This window comes from Corythoichthys intestinalis, chromosome 11 (genome assembly GCF_030265065.1).
Source record: "Corythoichthys intestinalis isolate RoL2023-P3 chromosome 11, ASM3026506v1, whole genome shotgun sequence".
Taxonomy (NCBI): Eukaryota; Metazoa; Chordata; class Actinopteri; order Syngnathiformes; family Syngnathidae; genus Corythoichthys; species Corythoichthys intestinalis.
In genome coordinates, this window is record NC_080405.1 from 25,071,687 (window position 1) to 25,097,282 (window position 25,596).

General features: G+C 43.0%; 1 protein-coding gene across 2 annotated transcripts in view; it reads left to right on the plus strand.

Annotated features, from left to right (window-relative positions):
- Positions 1-14,350: 14,350 nt before the first annotated feature.
- Positions 14,351-25,596, plus strand: part of psd2 (pleckstrin and Sec7 domain containing 2) — a 73,999-nt gene continuing 62,753 nt past the window's right edge. Inside the window, exon 1 of one of the 2 annotated variants that reach the window (XM_057849956.1) lies at positions 14,351-14,672. The gene's annotated coding sequence lies outside the window, so the exon portion shown is untranslated. The remainder of the gene's footprint in view (positions 14,673-25,596) is intronic. The other variant, XM_057849955.1, reaches the window with a different exon arrangement.

Below are 25,596 nucleotides of genomic sequence, written 5' to 3' on the forward strand. Positions count from 1 at the left end.
TTCATATTTTAATGAGGATAGCATGCAAACAATGACAGAAATGGGAAAATAAGTAAGTGAATAAGTAAGTGAACCCTCTGCCTAAAGAGACTTAAAGAGCAATTGAAACCAATTTTTACCAAACAATTTAAGTCAGGTGTGTGCCCAATCAATGATAAGTGGTTTAAAGCTGCCCTGCCCACTATAAAACACACACCTGGTAAGAATTGTCTTAATGATAAGCATTGTGTAAAGCTGTCTGAAGACTTGTGATCAAGGACTGTTGACTTGTATAAAGCTGGGAAAGGATACAAACCATCTCTGAAAGTCTGGATTTTTATCAATCGACAGTCAGAGAAATTGTCTACAAATGGAGTTTGGCTCTGTTGCTTCTTTTCCACGGAGTGGCCGTTCACCAAATATGACGCCAAGAGTTCAGCGCAGAATATTCAGAGAGCTAAAAAAAAAGAACCCTAGAGTGTCTGCTAAAGACTTACAGAAATCACTGGCACAGTCCAATATCTCTGTGCACACATCAACTATATGTCAACTATGGCCAAGAATGGTGTTAATGGGAGGACTCCACGGAGGAAGTCACTGCTGTCTAAAAATAAACATTGTTGTTCATTTAATGTTCACAAAAAGGCATTTAGACACTCCACAGAAGTTTTGGCAAAATATTTTGTGGACTGATGAAACCAAAGTTGAAATGTTTGGGAGTAACACATAACGTCACGTATGAAGGAAAAATGGAAAAGCTCACCAACATCAACACCTCATCCCCACCGTGAAGCATGGTGAGGGAACATCATGAGGCTGTTTTGCTACCTCAGGGCCTGGACAACTTGCAATCATTAATGGAAGAAGGCAGGAAAACCTGAGGCCGTCTGTCAGACAGTTGAAGCTAAAAAGAGGATGGATGCTGCAACAAGACAATGATCTAAAACGCAGAAGTAAGTCAACTTCAGATTGGTTTCAGAAGAACAAAATACACGTTCTGGAGTGGCCAAGTCAAAATCCAGACTTGAAACTCATTGAGATGCTGTGGCATGACCCAAAGGCAGTGATTAATGCCGGGGGGGGGGGCACAAAATATTAAATGTGATGGTTCACTTACTTTTCTCCTTTCTGTCGTTGTTTTCATACTGTCCTCATCAAAATATGGAAACCCATAAATGTTTGGGTGGTTTTAGTTAAAGCAGACACTTTTTTTTCATCTGTGTGATTTTGACAAAGATCAGATCACATTTGATGATGATTTTATGCAGAAATGTGAGAAATTCCAAAAGGTTCAGACACCTTTCATACCACTGTAGATGTGTTTAGTATTAGTTGGAAGTAGTTAGCAATATATGTGAAAAATGTCTTTATGATGCAATAAATTCTTTTAGATTGAATTAGGTTGTTTATTTAACTGTGAATGTTTACAGAAAAATAGTATACGGGGTATGATTTTGTTGAGAACAGTGCACCAAGCTGATAAAGAAATGTAGGTAAATAGCATTCTTCTATTTGACAGACACAATGCGGCCACATTATCTCAGATGGGGGCAGAAACCATTTGCCACTTGACAGCACAATCCCGCTCTTTTCTGACACATCAGCGACTCACTAATATGTGGTAGAAAATCAATTCCTCATTTTGTGAAGAATGCTGTCTCAAAGACACGATGACCACGGGACAACAAATCCACTGCTCATAAATCAGTATTTCTCAAATGGTGTCAACTGACACCAAGTGCTATTTATCTTTGTTCTCCAGGCTGCATAATTGATTGTCTACATATCAGCATTTTTCAGTATTTCTCATTTGAGTTAGCTTTAGCTGAACTGACAGTGTCAAGCAGTCAGACAACAGCAAATGACATGTTGAAGCAATCCAGTTCTGTGTATCACTGGGCTTATCCAATAGAATATATACAGAAAACAATCAGTTCTTGTCAATGAATTAACATCATTTCCCTCTAGAATACATTGAACACAAAATGTCAAAAAAATTGATTTGCAGCACATGGGTTTGAGGAGTAATAACCCATTTTTGCTAATCAATCCACAGACTTAAGCATTTAAAATTCTTCCACTGAAAGGCAATTCAACACAGCACAACACAACACAACATAACATTTGGTTGAAAATTTAGGTATATAAGCATATAGACAAGCTGCCTGAGCAAAAATTGGGCGGCGCCATCTTTGACATTTTCTGCTACGGACTTCCGGTTTAGACAGAACAATATGAAGTACAGCTGAAGTAAGCAGTGTGTAGACAAAGTTAACCTCAAAATCAATCCAGAGGAACCCACGAAACCTCCAAAAATGGATTCAGCATGACGTAGATGAGGCTCCGGGACTTCCTGTGCTGTATGTGGTTGTGTCAACTCCTGGAAGCGTGTATATACAATATATGGTTTGAAGTGGAATGTTTTGATCAGCAACCAGCCACAAAGGGTCAGTGTGGATATACCCCACCATACGCCTTGAAACGAAACCAGCAGCAGACAATAAGTTCATTTATGTGGCTCGCTGCTTTAAACTTAAAGGATGCAACTATAAGATTACTGTATATGTTTGTTACAAAAATCTAACAATCTGTGCAGCTTGTGTTACAGTTTTTCTTGATTGCTAAAGCACATTTTCTTGATCTCTGAGCACAATGACCAGTTGCCGAATCACATTCATTACATCAGGCCGCTAGTTTGCTTAACTATAAACACATTTCACCTCAATCTCCAATTTCACAAAACTCTAAACACAATTGCAATTCTCTAAACACATTCACACTTAGGCTAAACACTTTCGCACTTGCTAAAACACACTTTGCGCAATCATATGAACGCATTCTCATTCACTAAACACATTTTGCTCACACAATGCAAAATGGTAGACTCAGACATCAAAAGTTGAACACAATGAAAGCACGAGCGTCATTGCTTAAACACGGTAACTCAAAATTGAAGACACATGAGACTATCCACGTTGGCCTCTTGAGAATGCACAACGACTCAAAATTGATGCTCTCCTTGGGTCTTCCAACAACCAGTGTCTGCTCACATTCTTAGGAGAGCTACAGGACATCCTGATTGACCGTGAGCAGCAGAATCTGGTGCCAGCACAGCCTCCTCCCATCTATTTCATCATCTGGGACAACATCAGCTTTCACCGCACCAACCACATTAGAGAGTGGTTCAATATACACCAACAATTCTTCAATGTATGTCTGTCACCCTACACACCTTTCCTCAACCCCATAGAGGAGTTCTTCTCATCATGGCGGTGGAAGGTGTATGACTGGAAACCATATAGTGGAGAGAACCTCCTCAGGGCCATAGACCTGGCCTGTGATGATGTGGGGGATTACTCAGGTTGGGTCCGGCATGGCAGAGCTTTCTTCCCCCGCTGCCTAGCGAGGGAAAACACAGCCTGCAATGTGGATGAGGTCCTGTGGCCTGACCCCACCCGACGACGTGATGCGCAGGCCCCCGCACAGGCCCCCCCGCAGACAACATAGTACCTCTTTACTGTACATACAAGAATTTGTGACATATATCCCCATGTATTCTTTTGTTCTGTTTTGAAATAGTTGTTTTGGAAAAAGTACATTTGTACAGGTTGTCATCAATAAATGGGGTTCATTTCCCCTAAAAAAAAATAAAAAAATCTGTGACTTACTATTGATTACTATACAGATGATGGGGTACTTAGAACATCACACCCTGAACATTGTGTTTTCAATTTTTATTGAAGTGTGCGATAGATATATAATAGTGTTTACATTTTTGCAAGCTGTGAGGACCATTTTGTTGTCAAAGTTTGGTCTTGGCCATTGGAGCAACAGTTTTGAGGTGAAAGTTTGGGTTTTGTAGTTAAAAGTTTGGGTTTTGTAGTGAAAGTTTCGTTTTGCAAAGAGAATGTGAGTTTTTGTGGCGCTAGCTTGAGAAAAGTGTTTTGTGTTTAGAGAAAACGGAGGGCAGTTTCCTAAAATGAGTTCTGACATTCGAGAAAAACTGTAACATGAGGTTTGGATTTATACTCCGGCCACCTGAGTGACCAAAATAAGGAGAAATTACAAATAATGTTCAATCAACGGACATAAGCATTTAAAATTCTTCCACTGTAAGGCTTTTTTATATATTTGCTATGTATTTTTTCTAGGGCTGTCAAAATTATCGCGTTAACGCGCGGTAATTAATTTTTTAAATTAATCACGTTAAAATATTTGACGCAATTAACGCACATGTCCCGCTCAGACAGTATTCTGCCTTTTGGTAAGTTTTACAGCAAGGTTTTTTGTGCTGTCTAACAGCGAACTCTTGTGGTCGCTTTGCGACATGGTTTATTGCTTTCTTGCCAGTTCAATATGGCTGCACGACGTCTCGGGCTGACGCCAACGTTGTAATGTTGTGCTTATATGATCCTTAGACAAGATTTGTCCGTAAGTATGGTTGTTGTAAAGAATGTACATATTATGTTAGTAAGCGAAATGTTATATTTTTTGTATGAGACGCGTTTTGTTTATGTTTAGTGAACCTGTATAGCGTGCTAAGCTAACGTTGTTGCTAATGCAATGCTTGTGTACTTTTTTTTGTAGTTTCACTACAGTCTAAAGAGGACAGTGGTTTGAGGCCATTTTATTAATAAATCAGATGAAAAAGGAAGAAGTCTGATTATTAAGGCGTCGTTCACTAGCTGTCTAGCTTTGGAAAAAGTAGACGCTTCGGAGTGAGGACAGCATAGACAGATTTAAATGACAGTAGAGTGAAATGCCCACTACAGTCCTTATGTACCGTATGTTGAATGTATGTATATATCTATCTTGTGTCTTATCTTTCCATTCCAACAATTTATTTTACAGAATATATATATAATTTACAGAAAAATATGGCATATTTTATAGATGGTTTGAATTGCGATTAATTGCGATTAATTACGATTAATTAATTTTTAAGCTGTAATTAACTCGATTAAAAATTTTAATCGTTTGACAGCCCCAATTTTTTCCCTATTATGAAATACAGTAAAGGTTGGGGAACACTGCTATAAATAGAGAAATTTGATAATTTGCCAAAGATTTTGTGTAGCATCGGTTAAACACTTCATATTCCTGACTAGGGATGGGAATTGATACGATTTTTACGATTCCGATTCCATTATCAATATTGCTTAACAATTCGATTCTTTATCGATTCTCTTATCGATTCTAATTTGAGGAAAAAGAAGAACAAAACGTTTTGATTGGCATTAAGTTTGTTTAATCAGAAGTCACAACCTTACTAACTCACAACGAGGTCAAAAGAGGCCCAAAGCCTCAATGTTAACTGTGGCAATACGTGGCAGATACACAAGAATGTGTTACATTTTACTGAAACATTTTTCTAATAGAAAAAAAATATTGGTATGTATTGGCATATAGGTTGTTGTTCTGCCTTTGGCAATATGTGTTAAAGCAGGGGTCCCGAAATTTTTTCCTTTGAGGGCCACATAACTTTTCCCTTCTCTGATGAGGAGCCGGGGTCAGTTTGTAACAGAAAAAGTGTGATGATTGCAAGAGTGCCAAAATGTAAAAATGTGTTTTTCAGAAAGCCACAATCAAATAACCCTTCCTGGATTCTTCATGGGACAAAAGTAAAGAAAAATAATAATATAATTTAATGTAATAATAATAAATAATAATAACACTATTAATTAAATAGATAATAACTAAATAACCCTCTCTGAGTTCGTCACAGAAAAAGGCCAGGAAATAAATAACATTATTGAGAAAAAAAAAAAATCAAAATGCTCTCTAGTATTGTTCAGGGGGCCGGACCAAGTGTGGGGGTGGGCCGTATTCGGCCCGCGGGCCGTAGTTTTGGGACACCCGTGTTAAAGTATTATTTACCATCTATCCATCCATCCATCATCTTCCGCTTGTTCCGGGTGCTTTCACGCTCAAGTGAGGGCGCCCTTGCGTTTCCTCACGCGAAGAAGAACGCGCTCACGTGAAGAAGAGCGCGCTTAAATGCGAACAAGAAGTGCGCATCCAAGCGAGTGAGCGAGTTAGTGAGAGAGGGAAACACTACGAGCCTACGTTCTTTGTTAATGTTTGCAAAATATCTACAGAGGCAACGCCTGTATGTATCATGTTTTGTGTTGTTTTTGTGTGTTTCCACTCGCGATCGGACACTTAAATCCAGTTGTGTAGTGGTTTGAACGATGTGCTAATGCTAGCGAACGCATGCTAACTGTCTATATTACTGTATTAACAGCTAATCATCGCTGATTTACGTTGATGCAAACCTGTTTGTTATTGGGGACGAAACTGATTTGTTTCATTTCCATTTTTAGTTTCACTCTTCAAGTGATGGTTGAATAAAGTCAGCAAATTATACCAACGTCTTCTGCATTGTCATTTGGGAGTTTAGCTAGCTGCTGTATAGCCAGGACTGAGCCTCAGCGTCTCGGTGAGGACAGTGCAGTCGTATTCCCTCCCGATGCAGTTATCTCCACCTTGTAATGACTGCAAGTCGCTTTGTTTTAATTTGTCCTCGTGAAGTGAAGACACACTTTTGAGCGTTTGAACCTACGTGCTGTCATTGTTATGTTTACGGCTGCAATGCTCGTGCTAAACCATCGGAACCTTTCATTTTCACCCTCTTTCCTGGTGAAGTGTAGCAAAAATTTGGAGCGAGTAGTTCTTAGCGCCATGCTAGTTTGATGCGTCAGGAGTTCTGGACAACAAGACACGTCACATCACAACGCAATACGTGTCTTTAGGAATCGTTAAAGGGATCGTTACTGTTTTGGAGTGTCGAATGATTACTGGCGATCTAGTTTGATAATCGCAGAATGTACATCTATTAGAATGTAATATTCGCCTTGTATTCCCCCAAGACTTTAGGGTTAAATGAAGACAGTAGAGGAGTTGCGAATTAGAAGTTTACTTGAATTCCATCCACGTTAATACAGACAGATGGGTGTGGTTCTGAAGGAATAACATCAAACATTACCATTATAAGCTAGCAAACACAGCACAGCAAAGTGAAAGACAATATAAGAGTGGCAATAGTACTCTCAATGAGGTTCACTTAAACAATTACTATAACTAAACAACAATAATATTGAATTAACAAGTATTAAATGATAATTGGCACTCACTTGGTGTTGGACGCACACAATAACTTGGGATAGCACAAGGAATTGTTAATAGTTCGGATGGAATGAGAAGAGCAACCTCCTCTCTTTTCAATAACGTTTCTTAAAACCAGGAAGAAAAACACAACTTCAGTTACTCTACTCTCACAGGACTATAAGGGAATCCTATTCTGCCCTCTGGTGGGCGAGCGAACTAATAACAAAAAGAACTAATCTTCAGAACAGCCGCCCCCAAATTTGTACAATCAAATTTGCTGTACCCTTTTATTACTGTTCAAACAATTCTGGTGCAGCAGGGAGTCTGACGAGACGGCTCACAGGTCGGACATATGTACGGTTTCTGACCTTAATCTCCGCGGTGCGAATCAGTCCATCAGTCCCTGGAAACACCTTGGTGATCTTCCCAACAGGCCATGATGCTCTGGGCAATTGTGGGTCCACGATCATGGTCACAGCGCCTACCTGTAGAGGGGCTGTTTCCACCTGCCACTTGGACCGCGTTTGCAGTGATGGTAGGTAGTAGTGAAGGAACCGTGTCCAGAAGCGGTCTGCCAGCACTTGGCAGGTTCTCCAGTGACGTCGGCTGAGTAGATTTGAGTCGTGGTACACCACCTGAGGCAGGGAGGGGTCTGGCCGCCCCATCAACAGCAGATTGGGGGTAACAGGGTCAGGGTCTGCTACATCTGCTGACGAATAGCCTAAAGGCTTAGAGTTGAGGATGCCCTCAATTTCTATCAAGATGGTGGTCAACACTTCACCATTGACAACTTGTGAGCCCAGAGCAGCAGTCATGGCGGACTTGATGGACCTTATCTCCCGCTCCCACGAACCTCCAAAATGAGGGGCGCTTGGTGGGTTGAATCTGAATTCAATCTGTTGCTCGGCCAACTGGGCTTGCAGCGAAGGATGCAGAGCTTTGTAGGCCTCTTGGAGCTCCCTGTCTCCACCTTTGAAGTTGGTGCCCTGATCAGAGAGCAACTCAGCCGGTTTCCCGCGGCGGGATATGAATCTCCTCAGTGCCATTAGGAAGGAGTCAGTGTTAATGCTTGACAGGACCTCAATATGGACTGCTCTTGTCGTCATGCATTTGAAGAGCAGGCCCCAACGTTTCTCATTTCGACGTCCAATTTTGATCTGCATAGGACCGAAACAATCTATTCCCGTTGAGTAGAATGGGGGTTGCCGCAACCTGAGGCGGGCAGGAGGCAGATCTGACATCTTGGGGTTGATCGGTTGGGCTCTCCATCGTTGACACTCAGGACATAAGCGCTGTTCCTTTCGAACAGCTGCACGACCGCGAAGAATCCAGAACCTCCTCCTCAGTTCTGCGAAGACCCGTTCTGTACCTGGGTGTTTAAGGTCGCTGTCAGTTTGTCTGATGAGCAACTTGGTCACCGCGTGCTTGGGGTGCAAGACTACTGGGTGGGTTGCGTCGTTCTCGAGGTCTTGGCACCGCCGCAGTCGACCACCTACACGCACCAGTTGCAGAACTTCATCATATTCGGGAGCTAAGGTGATTAGGCAGCTGGATGAAGGGACTGGTTTCCCAGCTGCCAAGCACTGGACATCCTCAGGAAAGCTCTCTCTCTGAGCCGACCTCAAAATACTGAGCTCGGCTTCCTTGTACTCCTCTACTGTGGGGTTGTTGTCGGTGTCCACCGCCGCCCCATGGAAGTACTGCGCCGTCGCGTGCAGAAGGTCTCTGAAACTGCTGAACTGTTCAGCATCAGGTAAAGGGGGCACAAATGTACTAACAAGGCAGGCTGTGGGCTTGCGCAGCTCTTCCGGGTTATCCTCACACACTATGTCTGGGTGTACCGGCCATAAGTCAGGTGACCCATGTAAAAAGGGGGGGCCCTGAGCCCAGCGGTTCTCACCTCTCAGTTCTTTCAACGTCTTTCCTCGGGTAAGATCATCTGCCGGGTTCTCAGCTGTGCCCACGTAGTGCCAAGCCTGGCTGCTGGTCAACTCCTGGATCTCAGCAATGCGAGTTCCCACGAACACTTTAAAACGACAGGAATCTGATTGAATCCAGGTGAGGACAGTGGTGGAATCTGACCACATAACTACACTGGTCACCTCTAGGGTGAGCTCTTGGACCAAAACATTGGCCAGTTGGGCACCTGTGAGGGCGGCACACAGCTCCAGACGAGGCATAGAAAGCTGGCGTTTGGGGGCCACTCTTGAGCGGGCGGAAAGGAATGCCACCTCCACTCGCCCTGGCACATCTTCTGTGCGTAGGTATCCCACGGCACCGTAGGCATCCTGTGATGCATCACAGAAGACGTGCACTTCTCGCTGACTAGCGGTGTGATCTAGGACAGGACTCACATAGCAGCGAGGTAGCCTGATGTCATCCAGATCTTGTAGCTCTCCTTCCCAGACTTGCCATGCGGTGAGTAGATCTCCTGGTAGCAAGGGGTCGTCCCACTCCCTCTTCTTATTCCATAACTGCTGGACTAGAATTTTCGCTCTTGTAGTAAATGGCGTAAGGAACCCTATTGGGTCATACTGGCTGGCCAACACTCTGTAAATGTGCCTCATTGTGGGGGGGGAGGACTGCAGTGAGCGTGACTTGTAACGGAGCACATCCGTCTGACATAGCCAGTGTAAGCCCAGAGCAGGTTCTTGTGGGTCCATGTCGATGTGGTTAAGCCACTGCTCACTATGCTCTGACCTGATCTCTTTGGGCAAGTGACTGATGACGTCAGGCATGTTGCTTGCCCACTGCCTCAGCTCAAAACCTCCTGCTAGCAGTAGTTCCCTTAGTCTGTCACCATTCTCTTTGGCCTGTTCTGGAGTAGGGAAGCTTTGCATCCAGTTGTCCACGTAGAAGTACTTCTCAACGGACTCGCGAACTTCATCTCCGTGCTGACTGTGGTCACGTACGTGTTTCTGGAGAGCTGATATTGCGCAGCACGGTGAACAGGTGGTCCCGAAAGGAAGGACCTGCCATTCGTACACCCTGGGTGCTGAGTCTTGCTGCAGATCACGCCACAAGAAGCGCAACAGAGGCCGGTCTTCAGGTAGCAGTCTTACTTGATGGAACATTGCCTTTATGTCACTGATGACAGCAGTGGAGTGTTCCCTGAAACGCAACAACACCCCCAGGAGCGATGCACACAGGTTTGGCCCAGATAGCAGCAGGTCATTTAGGTTTTTGTCTCGGTAGGTGAATGAGCAGTTGAACACCACTCTGTTCTTCCCATTGTGGGCCACCATGTGGTGAGGAATGAACCAAGACTCTTTGGAGCTTCTCACTTGCTCTTGGCTCACCTGGGAGATATAGCCAGCCCTTTCCAGCTTCATGATCTCCGCTTTGTAAGCCTCCGCTTTAACTGGATCCTTACGGAGACGTTTCTCTGTGCTACGCAGACATGGAAGGGTAGCCTCAGGCGGCGCTGTGAGTGTGGGCATGTTACTTACTCGGAGAAGTGGGGTGGCGTATCTTTGCACTCCTGCTACTTCTACCCTCATTGTCTTTTCCTCCAGTAGGTTAATGGCCTCTTGGTCTCTCCGTGACCTTGTCACTAGTCTCTCACTTCTGTATGGTAAGATGTCCAGTTGCCAGAGTTTCTCTACCTGTCTGTAGAGGTCAGCTGCTGGGGGGTTAGTGGCTAGAAAAAAGCATTGACTTTGGCCGTGCGGTTGGAAAGATTTGACTGGTCCTTGTAGGGCCCAACCCAGCCTGGTCTTGATAGCCGCTGGGCCCCCGGGTGGGCCAAGACGGACAGGCTCAATGGGTGTCACCAGATGCGGGCAGTCTGAGCCTATCAACAGGAGTGGCTGAGCATTCAAGATCGGCAGGAGTGGTAGCCTTTTGAGATGGCGGTATCTACGCTGAAGCCCCTCTATTGGATAAGAATGTTCAGCCAGACCTAGTTCTTCTGCAGTAAAGGCCCCTTTGATGATGAATGTCTTCTTTGGCTGACCAGCTGGCGCGATCTCAAATGTCACTGAGGAACCATGTAGCGTCCTCAAGTCCTGTCGTACTGTCCTTAGGGTGAGATTCTCTGGAGGTCCCTGGAGCTGCAGCCTCTGAGCGGCATCTTGTAGGAGTATTGTCCTCTCCGAGCCATCATCTAGTATGGCGTAGGTCTCCAGGGTGTGGCCACCATTTCTTAGTAGTACTTTACAGACCTTTAGAAGGACTTGATTACAGCCTGCACGCCGATCCAGGTACAGAATGTCGGCAGAGGACTTTAGCTCATCTGAAGCTGTCTCATATGCATTATTCTCAGTGGTGGGACTCCGCAAGTTGACATCATGTAAGGCTTGTAAATGCTTTCCCTTACATACCTTACACAATATTTTCAGTCTACACTGGGCAGCCTGATGATGCCGTCCACAGCGCCAGCAGCAGTTGTTAGCCTTTACCCATGTGGTCTTCTGCTCCTTGGTGAGCTGCTTGAAGTTCAAACACTGATCGAGGAAGTGTAGTGTGTTGTTACAGTAGGGGCAATAAGCTCTGGGTTTCTCTGCGGCTTCTGGAGGAACTTCAACTTCGGCAGAGCTTGACTGTAAGACCATGTCTTGTGAAGATCCATACAGTGTGGTTGCTGTCCTTCTAGTTGTTCTCTTCTCCTTCTCGCGTTCTTCTATCTTGTCGAGCCTTTCCCCACCTTCTTGAATCATCAGCTCGTGCTCAAGCCACTCAGCAAAGTCCATCAAGGTTGGGACGCCGTCTCTCCGTGAATAGAGGTACCGACGAAAGTTAGCGCGTAGATCTTGGGGGAGCTTCTTCAGCAGCCTCGCTACATGAGACCCGCACTGCAGTTCCACTCGGCCTTCCTCACCCAGTTGCTCTATCATTCCAACGAGGGCTCGGACGCGTAGTGCAAACCTTCTGAATCCCACCGTATCCCCCGCTTTGATGCTGGGCTCCTCCATCAGCTCTGAGATGCGCTGCAGTGATAGTTGGTGGGGCTGACCATAGCTCTTAATCAGAGAGGCCATAGTATCAGAGTAGGGATGGGATGAATGGCAGTAAGAATCAGCTATGAGAAGAGCATCTTCAAATTTTAAGTGGTCACACAGTATTTGGTATTTAAATCTCTCAGTAGCGTCATCAGGTAGAATGTTCTCCAGTGCCAGCCTCAACCTGGCAAACTCCCTGGGGTCATCTCGCGTGAACTTGGGGATGGAAGGTTTTGGACCTCTGTAAATCTTCTCCGTACTATGTGGCGAAGTGGACCCTTGTAATGGATGGAAGGGTTCGGCCACAGCATGCAGTTGGTCTGATATATGTCTGAGGGATGTGGTTGACCTTGCCACATTGTCATATTGATGAGCATCAGACGTTACAGAAGGAGCTGGTGACAGACATGCTTCCAGACGTTGCAGCCGTTCTCTAAGTTCTTCCATCAGACCTGGAGGATGCGGTGGTGGGACTGGTTGCACCTGTGGGGGCTCCTGGAAGGTTACTGGTGGAGGAGGCAGCGGCCATTCATCATCTTGCGCATGTCTAACCACTGGAGATAGGTGTTGGTGGTGTTCCCTTGCCTGGTATGGTGCTATGGGCTGTGCGGGGGATGGTGGTGGCAGTTGAAGAGGTGTTGGATTTCGGCTGATTGACGTAGACCTCAAGCCTCTACTGTCCATCTGATGCCTCATATTCCTCATCTCTAGCTGCAGCTTCCGATTTTCTTCTTGGAGGTGTTGTAGCATGTCCATCATGGCAGGGGGGTATGATTGGGATGCATTCATATAAGGTGCTGGATGAGGTGTGCTCGTGTACGCCGGCAATGGAAGAGGTGTGTTTGTATACCCCGACGCTAGGATATATCTGGAAGACAGGTCGGTGGGGTGTGGGGTGAGGGGGGTCATCTCGACGGGTCCCTCTCTCTCTGTTGTCCCACCGTGCTCATGTGTCCGAGTGGCACAAGAAGCATCGTGCGCAGCTGCTGCTTGCGGTAGGACGTAGCCATCGTAATCACACATCCATGCTGGTTGACGGATCTGACGTCGTGGGCGCACATCTTCACTTGGGGGAATATTATGAGCCATAATCACTCTGTAATCATCGATATCCGGCTCGAAGGACCATTTGTTTTGGAGTGTCGAATGATTACTGGCGATCTAGTTTGATAATCGCAGAATGTACATCTATTAGAATGTAATATTCGCCTTGTATTCCCCCAAGACTTTAGGGTTAAATGAAGACAGTAGAGGAGTTGCGAATTAGAAGTTTACTTGAATTCCATCCACGTTAATACAGACAGATGGGTGTGGTTCTGAAGGAATAACATAAAACATTACCATTATAAGCTAGCAAACACAGCACAGCAAAGTGAAAGACAATATAAGAGTGGCAATAGTACTCTCAATGAGGTTCACTTAAACAATTACTATAACTAAACAACAATAATATTGAATTAACAAGTATTAAATGATAATTGGCACTCACTTGGTGTTGGACGCACACAATAACTTGGGATAGCACAAGGAATTGTTAATAGTTCGGATGGAATGAGAAGAGCAACCTCCTCTCTTTTCAATAACGTTTCTTAAAACCAGGAAGAAAAACACAACTTCAGTTACTCTACTCTCACAGGACTATAAGGGAATCATATTCTGCCCTCTGGTGGGCGAGCGAACTAATAACAAAAAGAACTAATCTTCAGAACAGTTACTGCTTTTTCATTGTGATTTTGAGGCCTCGAAACACTAGGAACCGGTTCGGAATTGGAATCGGATTTCGATTTCCATCCCTATTCCTGACATATGTACGTGGCTACATCGGTTAAAACCTTCATATGCTTGACATATGTACATGGCTATAAATCCATTTTGAATTGCTTGATTTATTTATCGCGCAGTCAGCTGAGAATGTAAAACCTAGCTATTTCAATCTTGTTTTTGCGGGCAGATGTCAATATCCTATCTAAACCAAACTTGCATGATGAATGCTTACGTCTAGATATGACTTTAGACCTTGGACAGAACTATTTAACTGGCTGTAAATCATCTGCATGCTGTGCCTTTTTTCAGGTCACTATTCCAACCCCCTCCTTCCAATCAAGACTCATGTGATGTCAATATTCTGTGAAATAAATAGGCCAGTGAGAGCTGAAGAGGATCAGGACATCCTTTTACTGTCAAAGTAGCCTACTTTACTGCATATTTAATATTATTATTTTTAAATAGTTCCATCTTGAGTTCGATACAACTTTGGTGCTCATTTTGCTTGCAGACGGGAGACGTACGCGTTTTGTTCACACTTCGTGCTCCAGCCCCTGTGGGAGAGTGAGGCGGTGCGCCGCAGCATCTCTTAGCCGTCTTTCAGACACTTTTTGCGGCATCGCGTGGAGGCGGACACGGGCTGTCCATCCGTCCGTTTACCCACGAGCGAGCGAAAGAGAGAGAGAGAGAGAGAGAGAGAGAGAGAGAGAGAGAGAGAGAGAGAGAGAGAGAGAGAGAGAGAGAGAGAGAGAGAGAGAGAGAGAGAGAGAGAGAGAGAGATTTGGAAAGGAGTAACGAAGCCGTCTGCTCGCTCTATTCCCCGGTGTGGATGTACGGAGGCAGACGGGGGAAGAGGAGCAACGCCACTTTCTCTTTTTAGCGGTGAGTGAGGAAATATTAATCTTAGACGCTGTACGGTTAGCCTATTCTGACGCTAGCGAATAATCTCATTGGGAGCTAAAACGTGATTTTGGTATGTTTGTGCATCATGATTTATAGAATAGGCTGCTTTGACGTTTGACGTTCTGTTTTTCTTGCTAATCTGGGATCAAAATATTAGGTCGAGACCTGCAGTGTCTGTTAGCCATTGCAAACGAGCAGGTTGAGGGATTTTAGAGCAGGTGTGTTTGTCATATTTTTAATGTTCTTATATCGTCTTCATCGTTTACCGCCAAAATACGTTGCTCTTTGAAGTGTTAGTAAGATTTATTTTGGAGGAAATACAAGACACCGGCCTCATTTGAGCTTCAACCAAGTCTCCCAGCCATCTTGTTGTCATGGTTACTAGCTCGAGGAGGCTGGTAGGACATCTCACTCTCTCTCTCACACTCCCTCTCTTTGAGCAAGCAGACAATGAGCCCTGTCTATCTAGTTTGTTTATGTCACTTAAAGTGTACTGGGGACTCTGGGAAAAACAAGCATGCGGCAAGCACATGTTAGCTGTCAGATGGTTGGCACAATTGCACACGTAAGGATTATATAAGTAAGTATATGCATAGTCAAAAATATTGGGTAAATTTTGCTTCTACTGAAATAGGGCTTCCTTACAAGAGAAACTTAATGGCAGCTTCACTACAATTAGCATCATAATAGACACAATTATCCTAATTATAGCTATTTACATGTCTAATCAAACTCCGTTACAATTCAGTTTGATACAACAATATAGTGCTCCTCTCGAGTATTATTTTCAATGTCAAAGTGTTGGACGTGGAGACTGTCAAACCGCAATGTCTCGGACTTTATCATCACAAGTGATGACACAAGACCAGCATTGCAGAGGAGCTAACATGGATACATTAGAATTCTAACATCACAAGTGTGAGCTCAATGAAATGAGCCTGAGAATAAGCCAATAAAAAGATAAAGCCATGCATTATGGAAGCCATATGGACATAAAGGGACTGAGACATCTTCATTAATTAATTAGTCATGGGTTGGGCTGGACCCCTTCTTTCCTGAGAGACAGAATGCCACATTTTAAATTAATTAATTCTACCATCTCTGTATGCGAACATATTGAAAAGTATGCTGGGATGAGCTTATTGTAGAATTCTTTGATAGCAACCCTTTTAAACAGCTTTTTGATGAACTAATGCAAAGATTTTTGTCCTTCTAACAAAATAATCTACAGACATACTCCAAAATATTGTCTAAAATTTTCCAGTATGGTCTATGTGTTTATCTGTTAGTGTACTTTATCACTAAATTGGAGCAAACGTTTGACCTTGATGTGCTAGAAGTGACATATCAGGGTGATTTGGGGAAACTGTTCCGCTTCATTGGAGGCTCGATGATGGCTGGACATAGTAGGCAGGCAGAAACACACTCTGGAAGGCTTCCAACTTTGTGTTTTCCTGCCTTCCTGTCTCAGGCTGACAACGAGGAAATGATTTCTTCCCCCATCTGTATGCATGACATGCAAATACATTTTTAAAAGGTGACACTGAAGCTTTGTACTGTGGCTGCAGTGGCAGTGCTGAATGTAGGCAGTGAACAGGGTCAGTGGGTCATTTATAGTGTGAGAGTGATTTTTTGAGAGTGTCTCTGATAGAGAATAGGGGGAGTAGGAGGGCATTGACTTCACATCTTATTGTCATGGTTCATTTCATCAGTGTTCAGCTTCAGCTTCATGCATATTGTATTAGCTCTGTTTGAGATAGTGACAGAAATGTGATTGTTTTTGAAATTGTGCTAGTGGATGTGCTTTAAAAAGAAAGACATTAAGCATTCACTACATATTTTATAAAGATTTCAGGTAGTTGTGTAAGAAAAGCTGAAGCATGTGTTATTTTCTCACCGTCTTTTAAATGCCTCACAGAAATCAGAGTATACTTCCTCTATATTGTTATACTTAGGTTTTCTTAACCCCTGGTCATCATGCTTCAGTTCATTAGCCCCGGATGAAAAGAGACAAAATTATCCACTAGTAGCACATTTGTATATATCATATGCTTTGGATACTTGAAGGTCAGTTTAGAGGTCGATGTGTATAAACCAGGAATTTGAGTCCAGCTGGACACTATAATAGAAACTTCAAGGTCAAACACACACTCTTGGAGGATTATAATGACATAGGCGATTTAAGTTCTCATTTAAAGTCTTATTTCTCATATAAGTAATAAAAGACAAAATTATAATGCATTGATTCATGATGAATGCTTGTAGTGTATAAGTGAAGTGAAGAGAATAATAGTTGCAGTAGGAATTACACGTTTTGTCTGAACTAAAGTGTAAAAATGGGTTTAACCACTAAGCAATTAACTGCAGAGGTTCCACTGGATTCAGTGCCAACCCGGGAATAGCAATGTTAATTGTTTATAGATGTAAACTCCCGTACTGTATAATTTGTGAATTCTTACATAAATTTTAGATAGTTTTCTACAGAAGAAGATTAAATCAAATGGTGTGTATTCGTCTGGCTTTATTGTATTCCTAAAAGTGGATTGTGTTAAATGTGATTGCCTGCATGTGAGTCTGTTTAATTCCAGTCTGATTGCATTAGTAGCCGCTTTGGGATCTCTGACAGATCGCAATCTTGGTTATCTGGAGAACCTCCCAGTGGACCACAACTGTGTATCGGATTGATCGATACTGTGTATCACACCTTAGTGTGTGCACAATATGCACATATGTGTAGTGCATAACTGGGCTTGAAACACTAAAGAGTGCCCTAAGAAAGGAACATGTCACATTTGATCAGGTGTCATGTTCACCAATTGTTTATTTGTGTGATTGGTTGTGTGTGTTAGTGTCGTGTCAGTCCAAGTGAAATTAGAGCACATTGATAAGGTTTAGGAGCTCCACTGTTCTGCTGACAAATGTGGAATTGCAAGAAGAATTCGTTGGCTGTTATATAAACACCCCCACACACACCCCTACACACACATGCATGCAGGGATGCTCCATCCATCCTTCTGGGATGTGTGAGAACTGAGAACACATCTGCTTTCCCCAGTAATGGAAATCACGATGCGCCGTAGTACAACTGTCCTATTTTTCTAAGGCCCATTTAGCTCAATTAGTGCAAAATGGGAATCTGATAGTGGATTTAGACAGAGATATTAGGAAACATAATGTGAAACAGATGAAGTGGAGGGAAGGGAAGAGAAACGGAACACTGCAGACAGACACGGAGTGAATTCCCACTTTCCATGTCTGGTTTCATAAGCGTTCACTGTTTCCATTTATGGAGCGCTGTCACTGTTTTGCTTGGGTATGTGCTAACATTTGACTGCGTGTTGATGTGTGCTTATGTAGTTGCATAAACGGATGCTAATAGTGCTTGTTTGCATACTCTACGTAATTACTTAAGCTCCACTGTATACAGCATTATAGCTCAGGGCTATTTGGACTCAATTACAATCGGTAATGAGTGCTAGTGGGCTTGTTAGTTGTTTTGATAATATTCAAAACGTGTCTTTATATGCACATTTTTAAAATGTGTTGTAGTGCATTAAATTAATCAAATGTAATGAAGTGCGGTTACATGCTACCACAGGGACTGATGCCTGCAGATGAAATATATTGGCACAATTTGGTAAATAGATTATACTTTCCAATTAATATAGGCCCGTGAAGAAAACGTGTCAGCCAATCACAGCTCACATATTCAGAAAGAATCTGCTGAGGGATCAGTCAGAGCGTCCTTTTGAGATCATCACACAACAGTGAGAGGGATTAGAAGACAGCAGACACACACACCGCCTTCCTGTGGAAATCACACAAAGCAAAAATAGTGCAGGATTTTATCGTGCATTTGAATAACACATTTTCAATCAAGGAGGACAAAGAAATTTATTTGATAGTAGCTTTACACTTAACACTTGTCACTTGAACAGAAGAAAGTTGAAAAAGGGAGATATGCCTGGAGTGAATTTGCATCATTTTTGGCTTCTGTATGATTTGCATCATACTTTTGCTGCTCAGATAAAACATTAAGTGGACAACTGGCGTCCTCATGCTCAAGAGCTAAGCCAAAGACTGAATTTTATGGCCTTATTACATCTTGCTACTATGAGTCAAGAGTTTCGTTTAAAAAGTTAGTCAGTTAAAATGATGAAAACCACTTTCTCACTTGCATCAGAAAATACTTTTTTTTTTTTTTTTGCTGTAACGCAATCATGTAAGACCTTAATAATTAAAATATTAGTAAAATTTGACTGGTTACAACAATGTATTCAAGCAGTGTTATGGCAAGAAAACATATTTTCCCTAGACATGTCTACTGATTGGACATTGTACATGCATTATTGGTCAAGATAAATAGCCATCATTATAAAAATATCACTGATTGGTCTATTTCACTTTCTTTATAATGTATACACTTCAAATGTATGTCTTAACAAGATTATTTTTCTTAAATCTAGTCAAATAATTTTCTCCATCTTGTTTTGGGTGTTAAAGACTAGTGAACAGATGAATGTGTAAGATTACTCCACTTACTTTAAGTAAATATTACTATTTGTTCTTATTAAGCCCAAACATCTAAAAGTTGGCAAATTTTCACCTAAATCAAGAAAAAAAACCTTTATAAAATGTTATGTCTTGAATTAAGAATGTTTCTGACACATTTACTTTTATCTCCTTAAAAAAGACACTTGAACAGATCACTTTTGCTGTTATAGTTCATCTCAAACTTAAGTTAAAACAAGAAACAAATAAAACGTTATATCGGCTGATGGCTTGGTGGACCTCGGCCTGTGCATTCAATTTGCGGCCAGTCAGAACTTTGGCATTAGCGTTCCTTACTGACTTGTCTGTGGACTCACTAAGTTCGAGGACCAACCTGGCCTTCTCTTGTGAGTGTAAATTTGTAGTACCAGACCTTGTACTGCCCAGGAGTTGTCTTTGATCAATCCTTGCCAGGCCAACGGAGAGCTGTTTTATCAAGGCTTTCCCCATCTGCTTGTCAGACAGCTCTGTGGTGTACTAGCTGCCTCCTTAGGCTTTTGATGGGCTGTTCTGCAAGAAGTGGAATTTTCTTCCCCCCGACAACAAAGGTGGTGCTGTCATTCCTGACTCCTCTCCTGAGTGACAGGCTGTGAGACTCTTCATTCTTGCCCATGATATCAGTTCATCCAACCTCCTCATCAGTGTTCATGTGCATGCTGCTGTCTGGAGGAAGGTGGCGATGTCGTCCAGGTAACTCCTAAGTGGGGGAAGCCTCTGACCAGTTGGCAATTTGATCCCGCCTACCATTTGCCTTGCACCGTTGAGAATGATCTCAAACGCTGTAACAAACAGTATTGGGGAAATGGCACATCCCATCGCAATTCCGACTTCGAGCCTCTGCCACCCAGTAATGAAGTCCTGTACTGAGAAGCACATCTGCAGGTTGCTGAAGTACTGTTTTACCATGTTCTTGATGCAGGTGGGCATGAGGAAGAAGTCCATTGGGTAGTTGATCAGCTGGTGCACTTTGGCAAGGTCAAGTTATATGACGTGCAGGTCGGTCATCTCCTGCTTAGCCTTCTGGATCTGGTCCCAGATCATTGTGTAGTGCGACACGCATCCGGGGAATCCTAGCACTCCTGCCTTTTGGCAGTTGGTATCGATGTAACCATTCTCAAGCAGGTAGTTGGTCATTCTTCTAGCTAGTACCGAGAAGATCTTCCCTTCTACATTTAGGAGGGCGATGCTGTGGATATTGTGGATACTCCGATACTGCTACAGCTATTTTTATCAACTTTTTTATTTGGGTACTGCAAAAGACCTACATTTCAATGCCTGAAAGATAATGACATTCCCAAGTAGCAACCTTCGCACTGCAGTAAACGGTGGTAGTTTGCAGTGTTTGCTATCGTACAGTTCGATTTGGGTACTGAAAAAGACCTACATTTCCATGCTTGATTGATAATGATATTCTGAAATGACAACTTTCACACTGTAGCTAACTCTGTTTAATAAGAAGCTCATGACAGCAGAGGATGGTTTCGGTCCATCGACCTCTGGGTTATGGGCCCAGCACGCCTCCGCTGCGCCCTCTGCTGTCGGTTTGTTGTGTTAAAACAACGGGATAGGTCTCTTTGAAATTCCTTCCCTAAATTCTGACATTTTCCACAAGGAATTCGACACTACGTAGGTAATAGTTTCAAGCAGAGTATGGTTGCTATCTATCAACCTCTGGGTTATGAACAGAGCAGGCTTCTGATGCAACACTCGGTTATTTGCTCTGATTAGTTTGCAGTGTTTGCTATCGTGCAGTTTTATTTGGGTACTGCAAAAGAGCTACATTTCAATGCCTGAATGATAATGACATTCCCAAATAGCAACCTTCACACTGCAGTAAACGGTGGTTGTTTGCAGTGTTTGCTGTCGTACAGTTCGATTTCGGACGGACTGAAAAAGACATACATTTCCAGGCCTGAATGATATTCTCAAATGACAACTTTCACACTGTAGTGAACACTGTTTGAGAAGAAGCTTACGATAGCAGAGGATGGTTTCGGTCCATCGACCTCTGGGTTATGGGCCCAGCACGCTTCCACTGCGCCACTCTGCTGTCTGAGTCTAGTATTGAAAAGTGTTTTTTTTGTCCTGTAGATTTAGATAGGTGTCCTGAAAGTTCCTTCCCCAAATTCCTAAGGAATTGGACTCGATGTATGTAATAGTTTCAAGTAGCAGAGGAAGGTTGCTATCTATCAACCTCTGGGTTACGGACAGAGCAGGCTTCCGATGAAACACTCGGTTATTTGCTTTGATTAGTTTGCAGTGTTTGCTATCGTGCAGTTCGATTTGGGTACTTAAAAAGACCTACATTTCAGTGTTTCCCACCAATGAAAGAGACTGTGGCGGCCCGCCACAGTCTCGTTTGGGCCCGCCACAGTCTCGTTTGCGCCCCCCCCCCCCCCCCCCCCGCCGAAAAAAAAAAAAGATACTAATCAGATGCGTCAGTCAGCCGATTACACAGCTGTAGCCCACTCCACTCTACTACCTGCGCGAGTGAGAGCAGCATTTTAGAGTAGTATTTTATTTATTTATTTATTCATTTAAGAGACGCAAGGGGAACGAGTAGGAAGAATGGGAGAACGAGCGAGATAGCGAGAGATAGCGGTCGCATGTCGTAGCAGCCCGCTGTTATTTTGTTATTGTTTTTCTTTATTATTGTTACCACAATCAAGTGGGTAAGCAAATACAGACTTCTCTCCTTCTTCCCCATATCCGGGGCATTATAATAGTTTGGATCGGACTTCGGCGAAAGTGAGCGGTGGACGGCCGTCTTGGACGGAAAGCAAACTTTGATTGAACTTGCGCAGAGAGGCGGGACCCAAAATAAAGCCTTGCTCTATTTTCAGAGCGTTGGTCACAGTAAAGTATTTATTAGTTCAAGCAGAGTAAAATGATACATATTCACGGTACAAGAACGACGTTTCCGTGTCCATCGATTGGTAAGAAAAGGCTGTTTGTACGAGTGACGTGTGGGCGCTCCCGTCGGGGGGACATTTCGCGTGGAGTGGCTATTTTTCGGCACAACACCGACGCGCCAACTTCAGACAATTACGGCTGACGAAAGTTGGATAAATGCGCCCCCCCGCCCCCCCAATTTCGCGAGCTCTGGGACACTCGAAAAATGACTCTCACACCTCTCCTTGCTAAGTTAATGGTACCTCGATGTGCGTTTGTGTGGAAATTTAGTTCACGAACAACGGGGAAAAAACTATTCACCTTCTCACCGAATCAAGAAAAACTTTACACGGCCATTAGAATTCCCCCAGTCCTGTAAATGGGTCAGTTGACAGAAGGACTGTTATTGTTGTGGTAATGTAGTACTTATGAGGGTCAAATAAAAAGGAAAAAGGAGGGCTACGACGGCGGTCTGAAACCCGCGGCTCTTGGGCCGCATGCGGCTCTTTAGTGCTGCTTCGGAGCTTTTTTTTTTTTTAAATGGAAAAAGATGGGGGAGGGAAATATATTTTTTGTTTTAATAGGATTTCTAGGAGGACAAACATGATACAAACATTCTTTCAATTCATTAATATTGTAATGAAGTTAAACTTTTGGTGTCATCCTACAACAGAGTAGTCACGTGGTGCGCTATAGGATCCACTGCAGGGAAAATAAACATTTAATCATGAAGGCTAATTATGTATTTCTAGCCAACTTATTCATTTTTATAGTAGGCTAATATAGCTAGTATTGATAATTATAAGGCTTGTACAAGGCTTTTAATTTTTTGCTGCTCCAGACATACTGTATCAGTTTTTTTGGGGGGGGGGGGGGGGGGGGGGGGTCAAATATGGCTCTTTCAACAGTTTGGGTTGCCAACCCTGAGTCACTACGAGATGTAAGTCGTACTATTGCTACGAGAAAAAAAGTCGCATTATTACATAGGGTAACGTAGCTGTAATCAGCAACGCATTTTACATACATGTACCATAGCTGAGAGCTATAACATTAGCCTAGCTAATGAAATATTTCAAATATATCTTTGTTATGGTTCTTCTTGGGGGAAAAAAATAATGAAAAAAAAAAAAATTCGCCGTGGCACGACATGGTGTGGCTGTCCGACTCCGATGCAGCCCACCACCACAGTTTCAAAAAATCCTATGGTCAGAGAGCCTCCCACCACAGTCTCCTAAAATCCTGTGGGAAACACTGCATTTCAATGCCATAATGATAACGATATTCCCAAATGACAGCTTTCACACTGTAGCGAACTCTGTTTAATAAAATGCACACGATAGCAGAGGATGGTTTCAGTCCATCGACCTGTGGGTTATGTGCCCAGCACGCTTCCGCTGCGCCACTCTGCTGTTGGTCTGTCATGTTCAGACATCGGGATAGATCTCTTGGAAATTCCTTCCCTAAATTCTGACATTTTCCACAAGGAATTGGACACGACGTAGGTAATAGTTTCACGTAGCAGAGGATGGTTGCTATCTATCAACCTCTGGGTTATGGACAGAGCAGGCTTCTGATGCAACACTCAGTTATTTGCTCTGATTAGTTTGCAGTGTTTGCTATCGTACAGTTTTATTTGGGTACTGCAAAAGACCTACATTGCAATGCCTGAATGATAATGACATTCCCAAATAGCAACCTTCACACTGGAGTAAACGGTGGAAGTTTGCAGTGTTTGCTATCGTACAGTTAGATTTCGGTACTGAAAAAGACCTACATTTCCATGCCTGAATTATAATGATATTCTTAAATGACAGCTAGAGAGTAGGATAATGCGGTTATCTTCACTCAGGAATGTGGGCGTTGATTTATGATGATTTATGACCCTACCTTTGACCTTTGATTGACAGGTTGACCTTTTAACCTTTGATTGATGGGTTGACCTTTGACCCCCACCTGTCACCCCCCTCAATTAAGGGATTACCCGATGTTGCCCTTTGACCCGCACCTGTTGGGAAACAAGGGGGGTTATGGGAAAGTGTGGGTGAGAAGGGACCTGTGTCCAGGCATGTCCGGATGTCTGGTGAAAGCGATGTGCCCTTTGACCCGCACCTGTTGGGAAACAAGGAGGGGTTATGGGAAAGTGTGGGTGAGAAGGGGGAACGTGTCCAGGCATGTCCAGGCATGTCTGAACAAAAACCCCTAAGAACCATGGGATTTGGGTGGGTGTGGTCTGCGTGTCGGCTAGTTTTGTAGCATTGTTAAGTGAGCATTTTGGTGGGGTCTGCGTGTAGGCTAGTTTTGTAGCAATGCTAAGTGAACATTTTTTCGATGAGTAGCAGCGAGGTAAGATCAACCATGATCAACGAGACGTGTGTAAGCATTAGCAGCGGTTCATTTTCAAGCATTTGTGAAACTACAGTTTTTATATCCAAGTAACTTCTTTCCATTTACTCCAAAGTAGAGCATCTTTCAAGTATGAAGCTTGCTTGAACATTTCACCACAGATACTGCAGGCAGAGCATCGACTTCAGCCCTAGTCAGCTTTTTGCTGCAACTATAGGTTGGTACTCATATATACATTTAGGCAAATAATTATGTATTTCAACCGGGTTTAATTCATTCTATTTCACAAAGTTAGCATGCTCTTTATACTTAAAAGTATCCAAATGAGAGTTAGTGACATACCAGTTATGTTGCTGAAGAGTCTTTTCTCCCCAACTTCTTCCTTGCGATCCCGCAGGCCGACTGATTCGAAACATGTCTCAATACTCGACGCGAAACTCCGCCCTCTTCGATAGCTCCCGCCTACGGCGCAATGAAGCATAGTGTTCTGGTTATTGTGCAGTAGACCTAACATACAGTTTCAGAGATTTGCACTGGTGAATGGTCCCGAAGTTTAGGTTTGAGTTTTCTTAACAGACTGTAATATATTTGATACAAATAAATACCAAATGCTCCAAAATACTGTAAATAGTGTTCTTATTCTTCAATCAGTTAATATAAACATCTATGATGTGAAAGATGTTATAGAATGTATAAGGTAATAACGTGTAGAACATGAAAAGCATAACATAAAATGCTGAATATGAACGAGTACTGCATCTGAAGTGTTAGGTAGATATTATGTCAATGTTAATAGTGGTAATTCTTGGGGTTTGGGGATTTACTTCCAACTACAAAACACATTGTCTCTAAACTCTGTATATTTAGACATTTATGGGAATGTAACTTTTTCGTTGTTAGTAAGTTTATAAAGAGATTAGTGAGCGAGATGACTAAAGTTATACGCTACATGAGATACTAATTCATTTACTTTTGGGGAGAAGTCATTTGTAACTGTAACTCATTACTTTTTAAAAGTAAAATTAAAAACACTGGTTACAAGTTAACTTTTGTGTTTAAGAACGGCAACTGCCGTCTTACTATTAAAATGAGCAAACATTAGGACGATTTGCATCTC